Source organism: Cyprinus carpio, unplaced genomic scaffold, assembly GCF_018340385.1.
Source record: "Cyprinus carpio isolate SPL01 unplaced genomic scaffold, ASM1834038v1 S000006615, whole genome shotgun sequence".
In the NCBI taxonomy this organism is placed as follows: domain Eukaryota; kingdom Metazoa; phylum Chordata; class Actinopteri; order Cypriniformes; family Cyprinidae; genus Cyprinus; species Cyprinus carpio.
In genome coordinates, this window is record NW_024879254.1 from 1,394,050 (window position 1) to 1,411,256 (window position 17,207).

Genomic DNA, 17,207 nt, shown 5'->3' on the forward strand with positions numbered 1-17,207 from the left:
TGTGATTGCTCTGATATAGTGTGTTACTTAAAGTGTGCAACTTTAAGCTGGTTTTTGCATGCGTGTGCGATCAGAGAATCTGTGTCAACGGCCCGTTCGAAGAAGCGAACGACAGACGGTTCATTCAGGAGAGACGCAAGAATCTGCTCGAAGGAGAAACTCCAGTCCCCGTCTCTGACCGCAGAGGGCGAGCTGGGGGTGTCTGTTGGGCGTGTCCAACACGGGGGCTGCTGGTTCCGGTGGGACTGCTGGTGGGTGTGGAAGGACGTGAGGTTGAGGTCGGGGGTAATGTCAGAGTGGGATGGGCAGTTTCTTGTGGACTAGCCGGAGACTCGGGTTGGTCGCCTTCACCCTCAGCGAGGGTTTCGTTCTCAGGGCTGGTGGGTAATGTTGGGGATGTCTCTGGCTGAGGCGTGCTGGTGGGTGTAGTTTTGGGGCGTTTTTTCTGCAGGCTGCTCTCCTGTAGCTTCCGCCCCACCTCCTCCATGCGCAGCAGAAGACTGGTCCACTCGCGCCACAGCGCGGTACAGACTCTCCTCCTCCTCGGTGCCATGGAACACACCATACAGAGTCTTCGTCAAACCAATAAACTGCACCTGGAACACAGTCGATACAGTCTCTTTAATTAAACTGAACTGTATTTCTATGGTCAGAAATGACAACAAATCACTATAGATGTTACCATGGGCAAAATGCCTATTACACTTCAATTAGACAAGTCTCCACTTGAGTTTGTATGTGTTCAGGACAGGAACAGGACTGCTCTGAACAAGGTCAGTGAGCAGAGAATGAACGCTGATGACACTGTTGACAAAACAACTCAAAGTACTTGTGGAAATCATCACTGATTAGGACAAAGCCACACCAGGTGCTGTACTTAAATAAGAATGAGCAACGTAGGTACACGGATACATTGTTTACATTCAGATCAAAGCATAGACAATGTATCTATGTACATACATTGTTTACATATGTGATGTGCTCCAAAATGGCACTATAGTGTGACGTGAAGGAGATCAATTGGTTGAATAAAGTATTCTTGTAGCTTTGAAAAATTATGGTTGAACCACTGATGTCACATGGATTACTTTAACGATCTCCTTGCTTTGTTTTTAAACTTTGTGTAAGGATCATTGCTGTCTATGGGAGGGTCAGAGAGTTCTCGGAAATTCATCAAAAATATTTGAATTTGTGTTCTGAAGATGAACGAAAGGTCTTACAGGTTTGGAACGACATGAAGGTGAGTAGTTAATGACAGAAATTTTTATTTTTGGGTGAACTATCCCTTTTATGTTTTTTGTTTTTGTGTGAATTATCTGTTTAAATCGCAGTTATAAAGGCATGAAAAGCCATCGTTCAGTCATCATTAAATGGCTAAACAAAGCCATTTAATACCATTAACAAAGGAAACAAAGACATTTCAGATTCTGACCACATCTTCAGTGTGTGTTTACCTGATTAATTCTGGGCAGATCTTTAATATTCTCCTCTCTCCGCTGCAAGTCTTCCCTGCCACCTGTTTCAGATATTCCTGCAGATCAACTTTAGCACGACCTGAGGGGCAAAATACAACAGATTTTTTCAATAGCTCCCTAGACTACTTTATTCTGATTCATCAATGACAGCATTCTGTGGTCAATTATTTTTATATAATAACCCATAATAAACTCTATATTTGATTTAAGTGCCTGGCAATCAATCTCAAATATTTTTTGTCCATTTATTTATCAAATAGCCAAGCAAAAATGTACAGTCATTTTGGTCATTGCACAGTGACCCTGACAACCCTGTTATGGTTTATTTGTGATATGATGACGAGAACATGATTAGAGGACAGGGATGAATACTTCACCTCTCTCTGGACATTTTCTGATCACTCCATCCTCTGCAGAGTCTACATGGAAGAGAGGAAAAAATGTACAGCCACGAAACACAGAGACACTCACATGCAGATATACATGCATACACATAGTCTACATGGTTTTCAGGGTGGGCAGGGTTTTGAGATTCTGCTTCTTGTAAAACACCAAAATGAGGTGTGTTTCTAGAAATCAAAGCTTTCTGGCAGTTAGGTGAGACAAGTCCCTCTTAAACACAAATACAAATGCTACACACAACACACAAACATTTAAAAATACACATAGGAAAACAAAAAAAAATTGTGACATTATAACACACCCAGACGGAAGAAGGAAGAGTGAAATGTGAATAAATGAATAAAGAAAGAAATGAATGAATGAAATGGAAAGAAAGGAGGCTTGAGGAGCCACAGAAAGCAGTGGAAGCTGACCAGAAAGACGAGTAGAGAAAGAGTGATCTTCAGCCGGAGGAAAAAATCTAGACGACGGTAAAATCTTACACTCCTGGGTCCCTGAAGAAACACAGAAAATATGCATATATGCACACATTCTACTTTTATTCGAATCGGTAAAAAAAGTGTCAGTCATGATCTGTCATAAGTTATGGATAAATCTGCACTTGTCAACATTGCATATAGTTTTAAAAAGGCACAGTCACACAAACATGCTACACGAACTTAACTCCATCAAGAGTGAAGGGTTATTTAGATAAAGTGCTGGTATCTTAGCAGTTACAGATCCAGACTCATACTACATTGGCCCTATATTGCTATTACGGCCCTTCCGCCCAAGCATAAGCATCACAAAGTACTAAATGTACTTTAAGATCCTTTGGTTCAAAACAAAAGTTTCTAATAACTAACTAACTAACAAAATGTAAAATTTACAAATACAGCAAATAATGAGGAGATGTAGAGATTAGACATAGATAACACAGGTTCATAGAGGGGGCAGATGTACAGATTAAATAGGGTTCTGTCCAGACAGCTCTCGGAGGGATTGGCATGGTAATGTACATGACAATGTTAATGTATTTGGTCTTGGCAGAAATAGATCTGCTATGCTGCTGCGGCAGAGCAAGCACCAAGACTTGCTACTGCCTTGAAAAGGAATCAAGGTTTTTGAGGGAAACATTTCAGAATGTTTCTCCATATTATGGATGTTATAGGAACCCAACAGTTTGAAGGTCCATACTGCAGTTTCAATGCAGCTTCAAAAGATCCTGAACCCAGCAGAGGAATTTTTTCAAAAAAAAAAAAAAAAAAAAAAAAAAGCATATACTTATACTTTTTAACCACAAACGCTCGTCATGCACTAGCTTAACATCACGCATTATGCAGTCACGTTGGAAAGGTCACGTGTGAAGTACCAACCCAGTGTTTACAAAGCGAATGTGCAAAGAATGTCAAACGCCCTTTACAAATATAAAGGTAAAACAACGATGTCGGATGATTTTGAAGTTGGAGGAGAAAATGAGATGGAGCTTTTTGCCCTACCCTACCTTTTTAAATCGGAGTACAAAGATGAAGAACTAACCACACGTGAAAGTCACAGATGCACATCGCAGAGCAAGTGCAAGATGAGCATTTGTGGTAGAAAAAAAGTATATAATTTTTTTTCATTTCACTAATTAAGATCCTTATTCCTCGGCTGGGATCATGTAGAGCCCTTTGAAGCTGCATTGAAAATGCTATTTGGACCTTTCACTTGACCGCCAATGAAGTCCATTTTATGGAGAAAATCCTGGAATGTTTTCCTCAAAAACCTTTTCGACTGAAGAAAGAAAGACATGAACATCTTGGGTGACATGGGGTGAGTAAATTATGAGGAAATGTTTATTGTGGAAGTAAACTACTCCTTTAAGGTTGTAGAGGGGACTATACAGTATAAAGATTAACCATATATATGCATAATCATATTTTATGTTAACACTAAGCTTTTATTATACACAGTGGCAGAGGTCATACAATAAATTTACCTGGTTGAATGTGTAGTTTGAAGAGAAATTTTAGTTTTTCTGTGAAAGATCGGTTGTATAGGATATCTGCAATACACACACACACACACACACACACACACACACACTTGAATTAATCTGGCAGGTTTAAGGAAAGCTACTATGTACTGAGGTGAAAGTTCAAAGGGCAGTCAATTTAGTTCAGGGAAGGCTCCTCTTACCCAGACCGCATATGAATTCTTTGAAGTTCACAAGTCCGTCTCCATTCGCGTCCAGAAGCCGGAAGGCTGATCGTGCCAGTGAGCGCACATGTGTGTGTGTGGTCCACGGCTGCAGGAGGTTAAACAGGCTACTAAACTGGGACTGATCCAGCTGATATTGGTCCAGATATGGCAGGCTGGGGTCATGGTTCTGCAGGGCAGGACTACATACTGACCCAGTAACAGCTCACAAAGTGCTGCCTCTATAACATACAAACAGTCAAAAGACACAAGCTTTAAAACAATTTGTGTGGCTGGAGCAGCATTTTGAGGCCTTCATGCATTGAAGTACACAAATTTGTTAACGCAACTCACCTTAAAAAGCATGTAGAGCTCATCCAGCTGAGCAGCACTGAATTTCACATCTTGAGCAACAACACGAAGCTGCAGCAATAAGACACAAAAATGACAGACAATTAAACATCTTACAATGGAAAATAATCTTTACTGCCACTGTATGTGCAAACAATGTGTAAGAAAAATTATGTAAATTACACTACCATTCAAAGGTTCTGTTACAATTCAAAATATTTGACAATATTTTATTCAGAAATAAAAGAACTGCTTTTATTTGAAACAGAAATATTTTGTAACATTTATAAATGTCTTTACTGACTCTCTTGCTTAATTTAAATGCATCCTTGCTGAATAGAATTCATTTCTTCAAAATAATTTACTGATCCCAAACTTTTGAACGGTAGTGTATACTTTGCAAAATCAAATCTGGGATGAAACCACATAACTCTACTTCTATTTTGTATGTTTCTTTTTTCTCCATTATATCTCCATTATATCTTTTTTTATTTTGATTTTTTTGGAAATTTTAATGCTTAGTTTATTATATTATATCATATTATATTATATTATATTATTATGAAATTTAAGGTTTTGTACTTACTACATTTTGTTTTGTTGTGTCTTCTAGTGTTTGAATGACATAAAGCTTGTTCCTCTTCCGCATGTTTTCCACTTCCTCTGTTCGAATGTTTCCATATTTCTGAAATAAAAAAAAGTTTCATTAGTCTGAGCAACCGTCTATTTCAGACGTGTGGTTTGCTGACCACAGAACTCCTGTCAGAGGGGGGTTTTCATCATTCCATAAAACTGACCAGTTTGAAAGTGCAGAAAAATGTACACCTTGTCATTGCACAAGCAGATTTTACATTGCTATAAAATCAGGTGTGAGTTCAGGTGTGAATTACTAAAGCATTAAGAAAGACATCAGATTAATTTTATTAGACACTTACTACCTTAAAAATAATACAAAATCTGCGCTTACTACATGTTTCTGACAAAACCAGAGCTAAAGATATCAAAAAGAAAAACAGATTTTAATGTTCAATACAGTATATTAGTGGTGTAGAAAAATTTACCTCATATGACTCTTTGATGAGATCACTGATGTCAACCTTTTGTATTGATTTGTCATTGGCTGTTGCAGATGCCTGCTGTACAGTAGCTGGCAGGGGACTGTCTTTATTTGTGACACTGTCAAAAAACCTGAAGGATAAAATCCGATTTAAATACAGGTTAAGTTTGTAAATTTAAAAATCCACTGCAAAAATGAAAGCGGTTGATGCTGTTTACAATTAAACAGCAGCTTGTCATCCAAAGAGACTCTTGAGGTCGATCATTCCTGTCCTCTTTGCTGCATGAGTTACACAGCATGGAAAAATGTTCCTTTCAATATATGATATATTATAATATAATATACGTAAATATATTTTTGTGACCCCTTTTTCCTGTTTAAAATTTCCCCTTTTAATTTTATATTGCACATAACATAATGACAACACAGCTTGCTACAATCATGCTTTGGCCATGTTAAGAGGACAACGTTCCAGTCACCTGTTGAGGACTGTGACGGCTTCTGCATCATCAGTGCAACAAAGAAGATTGTCCATATTGTAGTCGAGGACAGCAAGGCCAAGCTGCAGGATGGCTTTGATACCATCATAAAAGAAGCAGTCAACAACATTCACAGCGCTCTCTATTGGCAGTACGCTGATGAAGAGAGTCAGGAACCATGACAAACGACACTGATGAGAGAAGAATGACAGAGTCCGTCATGTGTGTTCGGGAAGTCAGCTGGGTTAAATGCTCACGGATCAGTTCCTCGAACACAGCCTGGTCCACCAGGGCTCCTGGAAAACACACACACTGAGACATGAATAATACTGTATTCAAAAATAAACAGATTCAGTAAACTGCCACTGCAGCAACAAACAGAATGGCACAAATAATACAGGCAAATCTAATTACAGACAGAATAGGAGAAAGTACTTAACATGAAAAAAAAAAATTGTGGAGCACCCTGACAAAGCTTATCCATTACGACACCATTGGCATTGTGTTACAACGGCAGCCTGCAAGTATATTAAGATGATTCAGTCATCTCTCGGGTATGAGAATGTGTATAACCAGCTACCTCATACACACACATACCAATAATTCTACGGTTGAAGTAGTCTGGGAGCATTCGTTCACGGGCACACAGCGACCAGCAGCCAGAAAGCCCTCTTCTTCTTTAGCATACAGCAGCAACACAGACGTCCAGGATATTCATCGCCTGGACAGACCGACAAAACAACATGATACAGTTATAATATATGAAAACTAAATTATTATTAGAATGAGTGGGAAGTAGAGTTTTTAGTGAATAAAGTGAAAACCACAAATTTGCATGTAAAAAGAGAGATTTTTTTAGTCCCTCTAAGATTCTGTGACATAGCTGTATATGCAAATTGAATATGAACAAAAATAATTTGGCTTCCATAGCAAAAAAACCCCCAAAACAAATTATTTTATGCATTCACCATATTCCTTGAATACTTCGCTTTGTGTATATTTCCATATTGTAATATTTGATTACCACCAAAAAATTATCAAATTTCATGTCCTTTCTGTTTTGCACACACAGAAATATCTTTTTGAATGAGTTTCTATTATCTTCTTTAATACCATAGATTCAGCTGGTTTTCATTTTCCTTGTTTTATTAAATATTTAATATCAAATATTGATGCAATGTGCAATAACCATCAATCTTGTTTGTGTGTGTGTAATGAATAATTGTGTTTATGCTAGTCTTGCAGATGATACTGTAGGCTGTGCATGAGGGGGATGTTGCATACACACATATTGTACACCAACATAAAGCTACAACCAGTCACTTAAGTCCCCATTATACTAAAAATCAAAATCAGACCAAAACAAAGGGCCTTTAGACATGCTAGGATCATCCGATTGACATGTAAACACTTGTTAAATTGAGATTTTATCACAGATTTTATGCCATGAACCTCATAAACACTACTATACCAACACAATCCTGGGCTGCTTGAAAATTGTGCTGCAACGTGCTGCTTTTGAGAAAGCTTTTTAAACAAATTTGTGAAGAAGATGAATCCGATGTGTTCTATGGACTGTGCAATTTGATGCTAAGACCATGTGTTAGACTAGATAGAAAATGTTACAATGTGGTTTTTTCACCTGGCAGTAGCCGATTTTGGGGTTGCGATGAGCGTAGGCAGTCAAGACGCGGCGAGAGCTGAGATTCTCCGTGTCGCTCTGGAATGCTGGGTGTTCTGGGAGTGAGCGATGCAGATCTCTCTCAAGTCTCATCACACGCAAAAGCAAAGAGCTGCTGCCCATGTACACTCCTCCAATAGCCGTTCCATAGTAGATCCGGGATGAGAGGTCATGTCATGTACTGCACCTATAACACAAGCAACCTGTTGCACAAAACTGTGGCACATATACACACACACACACACCACCACACACACACAGCCACCAAACAACACACACCTGAGAAGAGCATCCATAGTTCTCCTCTGAGAGTCTCTGGAACTCCGTCGTACAATGAGATCCCGTGTTTTTTTGGTGCAAAACCATTCCAGATCCACGGCCATATTCAGCAAAATGGATCTGCCACGACTGCTCCTTCATTCGCTCCTTCAGCTGTCAATCACAGTGTTAAAATAAAACGTTTTTTCTATTTGAATATATTTTAAAAATGTAATTTATTCCTGTGAAGGCAGAGCTGAATTTTCAACAGCCATTTACTCTAGTCTTCACACAATAAATTTTTTTCAGGATTGAATTTATTTGAAATGGCAATCCTATGTGACGTCATAAATGCATTTACTCTCAATTTAATGTGTCCTTGCTGAATGAATATATGAATCTTCCTGACAACCAACATTTAAACAAGAAGTGTATACAACATCTTTTGATAACATTAATCATCTTTACTAAACTAACATTGCACCAATATTGTAATGAGGTTCTCTGTACCATTTTGGGGTCAAGGTATGTTTCTGCATCATGTGGATGAAAGACTTTCATAAGAGCTTCAGTGCTGACGGCTTGACTTTGTCCCCACCATAACACCCTCCTCATCCTCAGAGAGAAAAACACACACATACAATCTAGTGTCTCCTCTGGCATTTTTACAGTTATCACACAAAATCATACCATGAAATGTGGGATATTTTTAAATGATTATCATGACAAGTTATTTCTAATAGTGGCTGGAGTGTAGTAAAGCGATTACCGGATTACTGATGTAGTGCTGGGGGCTTCCTGCTGTCCACACTTTCTGCGGATGGTGGCAGGCAAGTCGCTCAAAATCCGAACCTCAGAAAAACGCAAAGCTCTCTTGCCACGAAGACACACACAGTCAGGGCACGACTACCACGATCTGGCAGCTCCACACTAAACACCTACATTTAATGCCGAAACCACACATAAATCGGCATTAGTGAAATACAAACATTATTGATAACAAAACAAGCAGAAACTTATAACTCGTCCAAAACTCTAAAAGTCTAAAGGCAGAACTACGAGAATATGCTCATGGCAGAAAGGTGTGGATTGATTGCTTAGATTAACTGTTAGAGTAAATCTAAAATCGATTAAAAAAAAAATGTATTTTTACCCTCCTGTTAATAGAAATCACTTTGGTGTTAACAAGTATAATTTACACAACGATTATTCAACATCAACATAAAACAGTAGTCAATGTGAACTTTAACTTAAAAACATTGGGGCCAGTTGCATAAACACAGGCACTATGCTAAGACTGTCTCTTAAGAAATAGTCTGACTAGCTAGCAGTTTACCGATCTATCATTTTGTTACTAGCTGAGCAATCTTATCTTTTGCAATGGACTTTCAGAAGTCATGACCAGTCTTTAAGAAAACAAATTAGATGACTAACTTTTTAAAGACTAGTTTAAGCAGTTCATGCAATGCCGATCTTCATACTGTACAATTGTACTACTTCTATTGTCTTTGAAATATGGTATGAAGAGTAAAGCGTCAGCCGAATGTTCTGACAAGCATTTATGGTAAACTAAAATAACTTTACTGTAATTTCTACTCAAAGTTATATGTCGTGTATTTAAATACCAAGTGCACATTTAATAATATTGCACATGCTGCTTTTTTCTCAAGGGCACTTGTCTTCACCATGACATTCTTTGTAGCTTGCAGAAAAAATGAGCAGTATAACGCACCTCCCATAGAGGGATTATGAGATGGCACTGAGAGACCCATCTTGGCTTTGCAAAGCACAGATAGTTCTCAGAGACACAGATTTTTCCAAAGCGTATTGACATGGCTGAATGGAACCCAGAGGAAAACTCTCGTGCACTTCACAAAGATTCTCCTCCTGCGGCAACCGGGAAAGAATGATCGAAATGACTGATTCCGTGCATGGATTTCCAGAGCCCTGCAACGATTACAGTAGAGTCAGACATCGTCCAGTAAAAGAAAAATAGGTAACAGAGGAATAAAACTAACGCACTTCTGCCTGATGTGAAAGAGGGTTGGCTCGTGGGATGTTCAGCATTAAATGTTTCTTTGTCAAAAGAACGCGAACAATGGCATATTCAGCCAGCTGCTGCATTATCAGGTATGTCTGCTGGAGCCTCAGGAGCATTGAGAAGTAATGATCCTCTCCACGCACACACACACGGATGCTCTCCGCCAACAACACACTCGACGTACGTGTCCAGGCGGCTCACCTCATCCCAGGGATTACATCAGTTTCACTAAGCAAGAATGCATAATAATATTAGATTTTGGCAGATGCCAACTGTAAACACTTTATAAAGACAAAAACATTAGATATGAAGCACATAAGGTGTTATATCTCTTATAATCCACAGAAAGAAAATCAAACCATACAGATTTAGAATGACATGAGGGTGAGTAAATGACGACAGAATAAAAATTTTTGGGTGAGGAATCTCTTTAGGACTTTGATATGTGAATGTCCACTGTTAATAAATGGTTAACCTCTTTGCATGTGAAAAAAAAATAGTTTAGAGTTGTCTGAGTTGCTAAATAATGAATAATTCATTGATATGCAATCTTAATATACACTGCCATTCAAAAGTTTTGACATTTTTTTCCCTGTGAAGCAAAGCTGAATTTTCAGCATCATTACTCCAGTCTTCAGTGTCACATGATCCTTCAGAAATCATTCAGAATTTCTGATTTATAATCAATGTTCTAAACAGTTGTGCAGCTTAATATTTTTTGGGACACGTGATACCTTTTTTTCAGGATACTTTGATGAATAAAAAGTTAAAAATAACAGTGTTTATTCAAAATAAAAATATTGTGTTACAATATACTACCATTCAAAAGTTTGGGGTCAGTATTTTTTTTTTAAGCAATTAATACTTTTATTTAGCAAGGATGTTAAATGGATAAAAAAATGAAAGTAATGACTTACATCATTAGAAAAAAATTATATTTGTTCTTTTTTAACATCAAAATAAAAGTTTTGTTTTTACATAATATATGTATGTGTACTGTGTATATTTATTATGTATATATAAAAACACACATGCATGTATATATTTCAGAGAAATATGTTTTTATATATTAAATGCATTGATTTTATAATAGAAATTATATGAATACAAATAAAGACATGTAAATACATGTAAATATTTTCAGAAATATATTAAATATATATATATATATACACACTGTATGTGTGTGTATTTATAAAACATAATGAATATACACAAAACACACACATATATTATGCAAGATTAATCGCGATTAATCGTTTGACAGCACTAATATTAAAACAGGAAACCAATATTAGAAATTGCAATAATTTTTCACAATATTACTGTTTTTTTTTTGCTGTATTTTTGGAACAAATAAATTTGGCCTTAATGAGCATAAGAGACTCAATAAACTTACTGATCCCTAACTTTTGAAAGGTAGTGTAGGTGTTTTCAAATGGGGGTCCAGGGACCACCCCAGGGGGCCACAAGTGTAATAATATATGTGGGGCCTTGGTACCAAACAATTCTAAAATCCCTTTTAATAATAAATGCATTGTTCAGACATCATAACCATCATAAAATAGCCAGCTTTTGGTATTATGTGTAAACAGGCGATCATGTTTCTTACCCTCATTTCCCCAGCATATAGGAGTAGAAACACAGGAAGTTGGTGCTGAGGTAGATCCAGCCCTGGTTGTGGCACTCGTCCTCTCCAGTAGCTGCAAGAGAAAATACGTCACAAGCTTCTCTCTCTGAGGCAAACCGAACAGACGTTCAAAAATCGAAAAGCACAGCCTCCCGGAAGCGTTCGGGGGTCCTCCTCGTCACCCGGCTGATTTGCCCTCCTCTGCTATCAGACCCTATACAAACACAACATACCGCCACTGAGTCAACAATGCAAGACTGGGACTTACATCTAAAATAGCACAAAACACAAAAACAAGAAAAAAAAACCATTCAAAAGTGCTTTGGAGACAAATAATCCTCTCACCCTTATCTTTCCCTGGACAAAACTGGTGATGTCTTCACCAGAATCGAAGACAGAGAGAGTTCTGATGATGTTCTGCTGCAGCCAGTCCCAGTGCTGTGAGATCTCCTCTAAAGATGCTCCTGCACACACACACACACACACATTATATAAAGATCTAAATGAAGAGAGTCTGAGCCTTCACATACACATTAACACGGTGTGCAGCATCTCTCTGCACCACCAGGCAACGCTCCAGTACACCTGAGAGTCGGGGCGTCTGGGTGTAAAACTGCGAAAACGGGGCGAACTTGGGCTTGTGGGAGTCAAGAACTGTGTCCCCAAAGTTTCCAACCAGCAGGCCTAAAACAATGACATATTAAAATAATAAACATAACATTACTAAAACGATATATATATATAAATATATATATCTCTATATAATATATATATATATCTATATATATATATTTCTTTAAATCTGCAGTCTGAATTACAAACTGTATAGGAAAACATAAAAAGACACAGGCAAAGAAAATATGAAAACATTTCTGGAGTAGTCATTACATTCATACAAATAGCACAGCCGTTTTCATTTATTACTTTTTTTTAAACATGATCTCATAATAAGACATGTTTCTTGAGCATCAGATAAGCATATTAGGAATAATATCTGAAGGATTCATGTGACACTGAAGACTGGAGAAATGCTGCTGATTTTAATTGCAATAGTATTTCACAATATTACACGTTTTCCTGTTTTTATGATGAAATAAATGCAGCCTATGTGTGCATAAGAGACTCCTTTCAAAAAACATTATACGTGACTTACTATGACAAAACAATATAAAATACACATTAGGCTTGACTGGCACTTGATTTACTTCTTTCATTGTCTCTAATGGACATCAGGATGTTAGCAGGGAATTTAATGTTAGTCATTGAAAATCTGTCCTCTCTTGCATGCTGAGAGAGCTGGTGTATTATGGACCTTAGCCATGAAGCAAAGGTTTCCATGGTGATGAACTCCAAAAGAAAAAAAATAGTCACCTAATTACAGTATTTAAAACCTAATAATCAACCCTCAACAACAATTTGGGCCATAAATTCTTCTGTGCTGGTGACTCTGTGATGCTATGATGCTTATTACTAATGGATTTATTGTTTTATTTATTAAGTCAAGTCCTATTTATACAAAACCAGATTGTTTCAAAGCAGCTGGCACATTAATAACAGAAAAATAACGTTAATGTTGTAAATTTGCCTCAGTTATAAAAACAAATTCAATTTCAGCTGTGAAGCAGCTCTACAGAAGATAATAGTGTCATTATCATCTCTATTTTGTGCAGTGTTGTTTCAATTCAGTTAAATAACACTGTCGATGTTTGCAAAACTAGTGCCATTATCCAGCTCAGTTCAGTTTATTAATAAATTGTTGTCATCAGTGACCACTGCAGACAATTCCCAGCAGACCAATGCCTATAAATCTCTAATGCATTGAAACGCAGCAGCTCAGTTGGCTTTCAACGCTTTAATAATATGTAGAGTCATCCTTCCAATTTGCATTTAATTTACAGGATTAGATTTTAAATTGAGCACCATTTCTCATCACATAGCTGTGGTCCTGCCACAAACGTACGACTATCCTCCAAATTTTTCTATACTCCGTCAATTTGTTATGGTGGATCAATGTATAATATGTGACCCTGGACCCAAAAAAAACTGTCATAAGGGTCATTTTTTTAAAGGGATAAGGATCAAGCTTTCCATTGATGTATGGTTTGTTTAGGATAGGGACAATATTTGGCCGAGATAAAGCTATTTGAAAAATCTGGAATCTGAGGGTGCAACAAAAAATCTAAATATTGAAGAAAATTGCATTAAAGTTGTCCAAATTGAAGTTCTTAGCATGCAAATTACTAATCACAAATTAGGTTTTAATGAAACATGATCTTTACTTAATATCCTAATGATTTTTGGCATAAAAGAAAAATAACTTTGACCCAAACAATGTATTGTAGGCTATAAAGAAATATATAAAGAAATCTCTGAATGAAAGCTTTAAAATAAATAGTAAACAATTATTACAAGTAATTGTGTCCTACTATTGCAAGGAAGAATAAATTAGGCATAATTAAATGCAAAGTAACCCTAAGCCAACCCCTAATCCTAAACACTAAACATATAGTAAGTACATGAAGTTAATTAATATTACTCAGGGCTTAAATGTATAAATTACCTTAAAATAAAGTGTAACCCTAGTCATTGTCATGCAAATGAACATCATTATAAGTATATTACTCAAAAACTTTTAAAAACTATACAGTTGTTTATGTGTAACATCTAATGTTCAAATTGTAAAACTTAATGTATCTTTTAAAAGCTAAGAGTTTAAATTGGCTTGAAATGATATCAGACTTGCAGTTATCATGTTGCCCTTTACTGACAAGATATTCCCAAGTCGCATCACAAATCAATACGGCCTTCTTTCAGGAGTGACAACTGGAGAGAAAGCATCTGCCAGTAAAACCACGCTGATCACACCTCAAACCTAAACAATCTGACGTCACAGCGTGACGCAACAATCCTGTCAAAGAGAAGGAGCAGCCCCAGACCCACATGAACAGTCTCCGTATTAACCCCCGTTTAGGCTTCTAAATATATAATATCTGGAGGAATATCTCGCATTTTTAAGGAGCCTACCTTCATGCCACACGGCCAGGTTTACCGCAGTGGTGGTCCGTCAGCACTCAAAAGAGCAGCATCATCAGTCCACTAAAGAGTCAAAACTTACAAAAACCATCATTCCGCAAGGGACTGCAGTAACTCCTGACCTGTTGCAAAAGCACTTGGGGTTAAATCTAAAAATCAATAGTTTTTTGGGAAATCAGTTGAAGTGTATTTAAAGGTGTAACACCGAAAAAGAGATGACAGTTGGATACATATTAAAACCATCAGTGGCTTTTCATGCCTAGCGCTTGAACACGGATATCCGCGCGCGCTCCCGGTAACGTTAACGGTTACCTGTCAATCCGCGCGCTGTCCTCTCCGTATCCGCGTCTGCGCTGCAGCACGAAGTAATCGTTGGATTTCTCCGTCGCCCATAATTTCAGCGCGTTTTTGAGAAGACCTCTTCGGGTCTGAGCCACATGCTGGAGTCTGTTTTCAGAGACACGCGTCCTCTCGCACGGACATCGTATCATCTCAAGCGCATACACCCATAGCCTTGATTGTTGTTTGCTCTTGCGCCGCTTTCCCACGTCGACAGAAACTGAGCCAAAGACGGCAAACACCGGCGCCGCTGGGGATTGTAGTCTTCCACATCTGCCCGCTGCTGAGCCAGGGGAGGAAAGCGCTGCCTGAAAAAAACTCCACTACACTTCCCATAATCCCCGCGTCACCTAAGGACTTTGTTTCCAAATTATTTAAAGGGACAGCAACATATGTTTTATTACGACGCGTTGTCACGATGACCGACCACAGCGCTTGAGGGAAGTTTTACCTGGAGCTCGTCAGGTTTCTTTCCCTCCATGACAAAGTTCGACTCAGGAATAGAGATGAGAATAAAAAAAAAAAAACAACAACAAAAAAAAACCCAGTCTGGCTCTCGTTTATTAAGTAATATAAAAAGTCCAATGATGTGTTTCACATTTTAAAAGTGTTAATAGTTCAAATAATACGTTCTTAATATATATGTATATATTTTAAAACTCTAAAGAAACAAAACATTGTTACATTTTATGAAATGCCATTGATTACAAATTCAGCTTGTGTGTACTTGTTTTGGGGAAAAAGTCGTGGCTTTTTTTTTTTTTTTTTTTTTTTTTTTTTTTTTTTTTTTTTAGTGGTTAGAGAGTTTGACTCCTAACCCTAGGGTTTTGTAGTTCGAGTCTCGGGCCGGCGATTATACCACGATCTGAGATGCCCTTGAGCAAGGCACCGAACCCCCAACTGCTCCCCAGAAAGCCACAGCATAAATGGTTTGCCCACTGCTCCAGATGTGTGTTCATGGTGGTGTATGTGTTCACTGCTGTGTGTGTGCACTTTGGATGGATTAAATGCAGAGAGCACGAATTTCTGAGTATGGGTTACAGACTTGGCTGTATGTCACGATCACTTTTCAATTCACTTGTTTCATCAGTACACAAATTTAAGTTCTTTTTCTTTTCTCGCTTGACCAGCGGGAACAGTGATGTCAGCAGCCAACCTTCACTGCCAGTAAAGGAGACCCGATACAGCTTTACACCAGCATCAGGTCAAGAGCCACTCTTTGCAGGGTCACCGAGAGGAAAGCAGAATCTGGTCCAGATGGAGTCACTGGATGGCTCTTGAAGGCTTCTGTGCAGAACAGTTGGCAGATGGTATTACCACCATTTTCAACCTCTCACTATTACAGTCTGCGTCACCACCTGCATCAAGTCAGCGACAATCATCCCAGTTCCAAAGAAAACCACCAGGTAAACTGCGATGAATGACTATCATCCAGTTTCTCTAACCCTTATCAACACCAAATGCTTTGAGAGACTCTACTCTCTCACATCAAAACCTGTCATCACTATCTCGACCTCGACCAAAACCAGTTTCCTTGCCGAGCAAACAGATCGCCAGAAGATGCAGTCATCAAAGCTCTCCACACTGCACTTACACACATGGATTAGAAAAAACACTTATGTAAGAATGCTGTTTGTGGATTTCAGTTCAGTGTTTAATAGGCATCCTCCACAAACTCGTTGAAAAACTGAGCAACCTTGGGCCTAGGCCTAGTTCAATTATGTGCACATGGATACTGGGACTTCCTGCGCAACAGACCTCAGAATGTTCAGGAGGGGAGGTTACACATCATCAACTCTCATCCTGAACACTGGCACACCACAGGGGTGTGTCCTCAGCCCCCCCCTCCTCTTCCTCGCTCTACACATGACTGCTCCCCCATCCATTCCATCAACACCACTGTCAAACTTTGCTGATGACATCACTATAGTGGGACTGATTACAGACAATAATGAAACAGCCTATAAGTAGAAGGTTCCAGTATCTGACAAAATGCTGTTTCCTGCAATAATCGGGACTTAAACATATCAAAACCAAGGAACTTATATTTGACATTCAGAAGATCAAGGCGTACTGAGCACTCTGCCCTCTGCATACAGGGTGAGAAAGGTTGAGAAGGCAGTGAGCTTTAAGTTCCCTGGTGTGCACATCTCAGTCGACCTCACCTGGTCCGCACACATCTCCCATCAGGTGGTTAAGGGCCACTGCAAAGACGGTACTTCTTTAGGAAACTGAAACAGGCACACCTCCCTCATCACATGCTGACCAATTTTCTATTGTTCACCAAACAGAGGCTTATGA

General features: G+C 38.4%; 1 pseudogene; it reads right to left on the reverse strand.

Moving 5' to 3' along the window:
• On the reverse strand, positions 1–15,035 carry LOC122144198 (annotated as a pseudogene).
• Between the last annotated feature and the right edge of the window lie 2,172 nt (positions 15,036–17,207).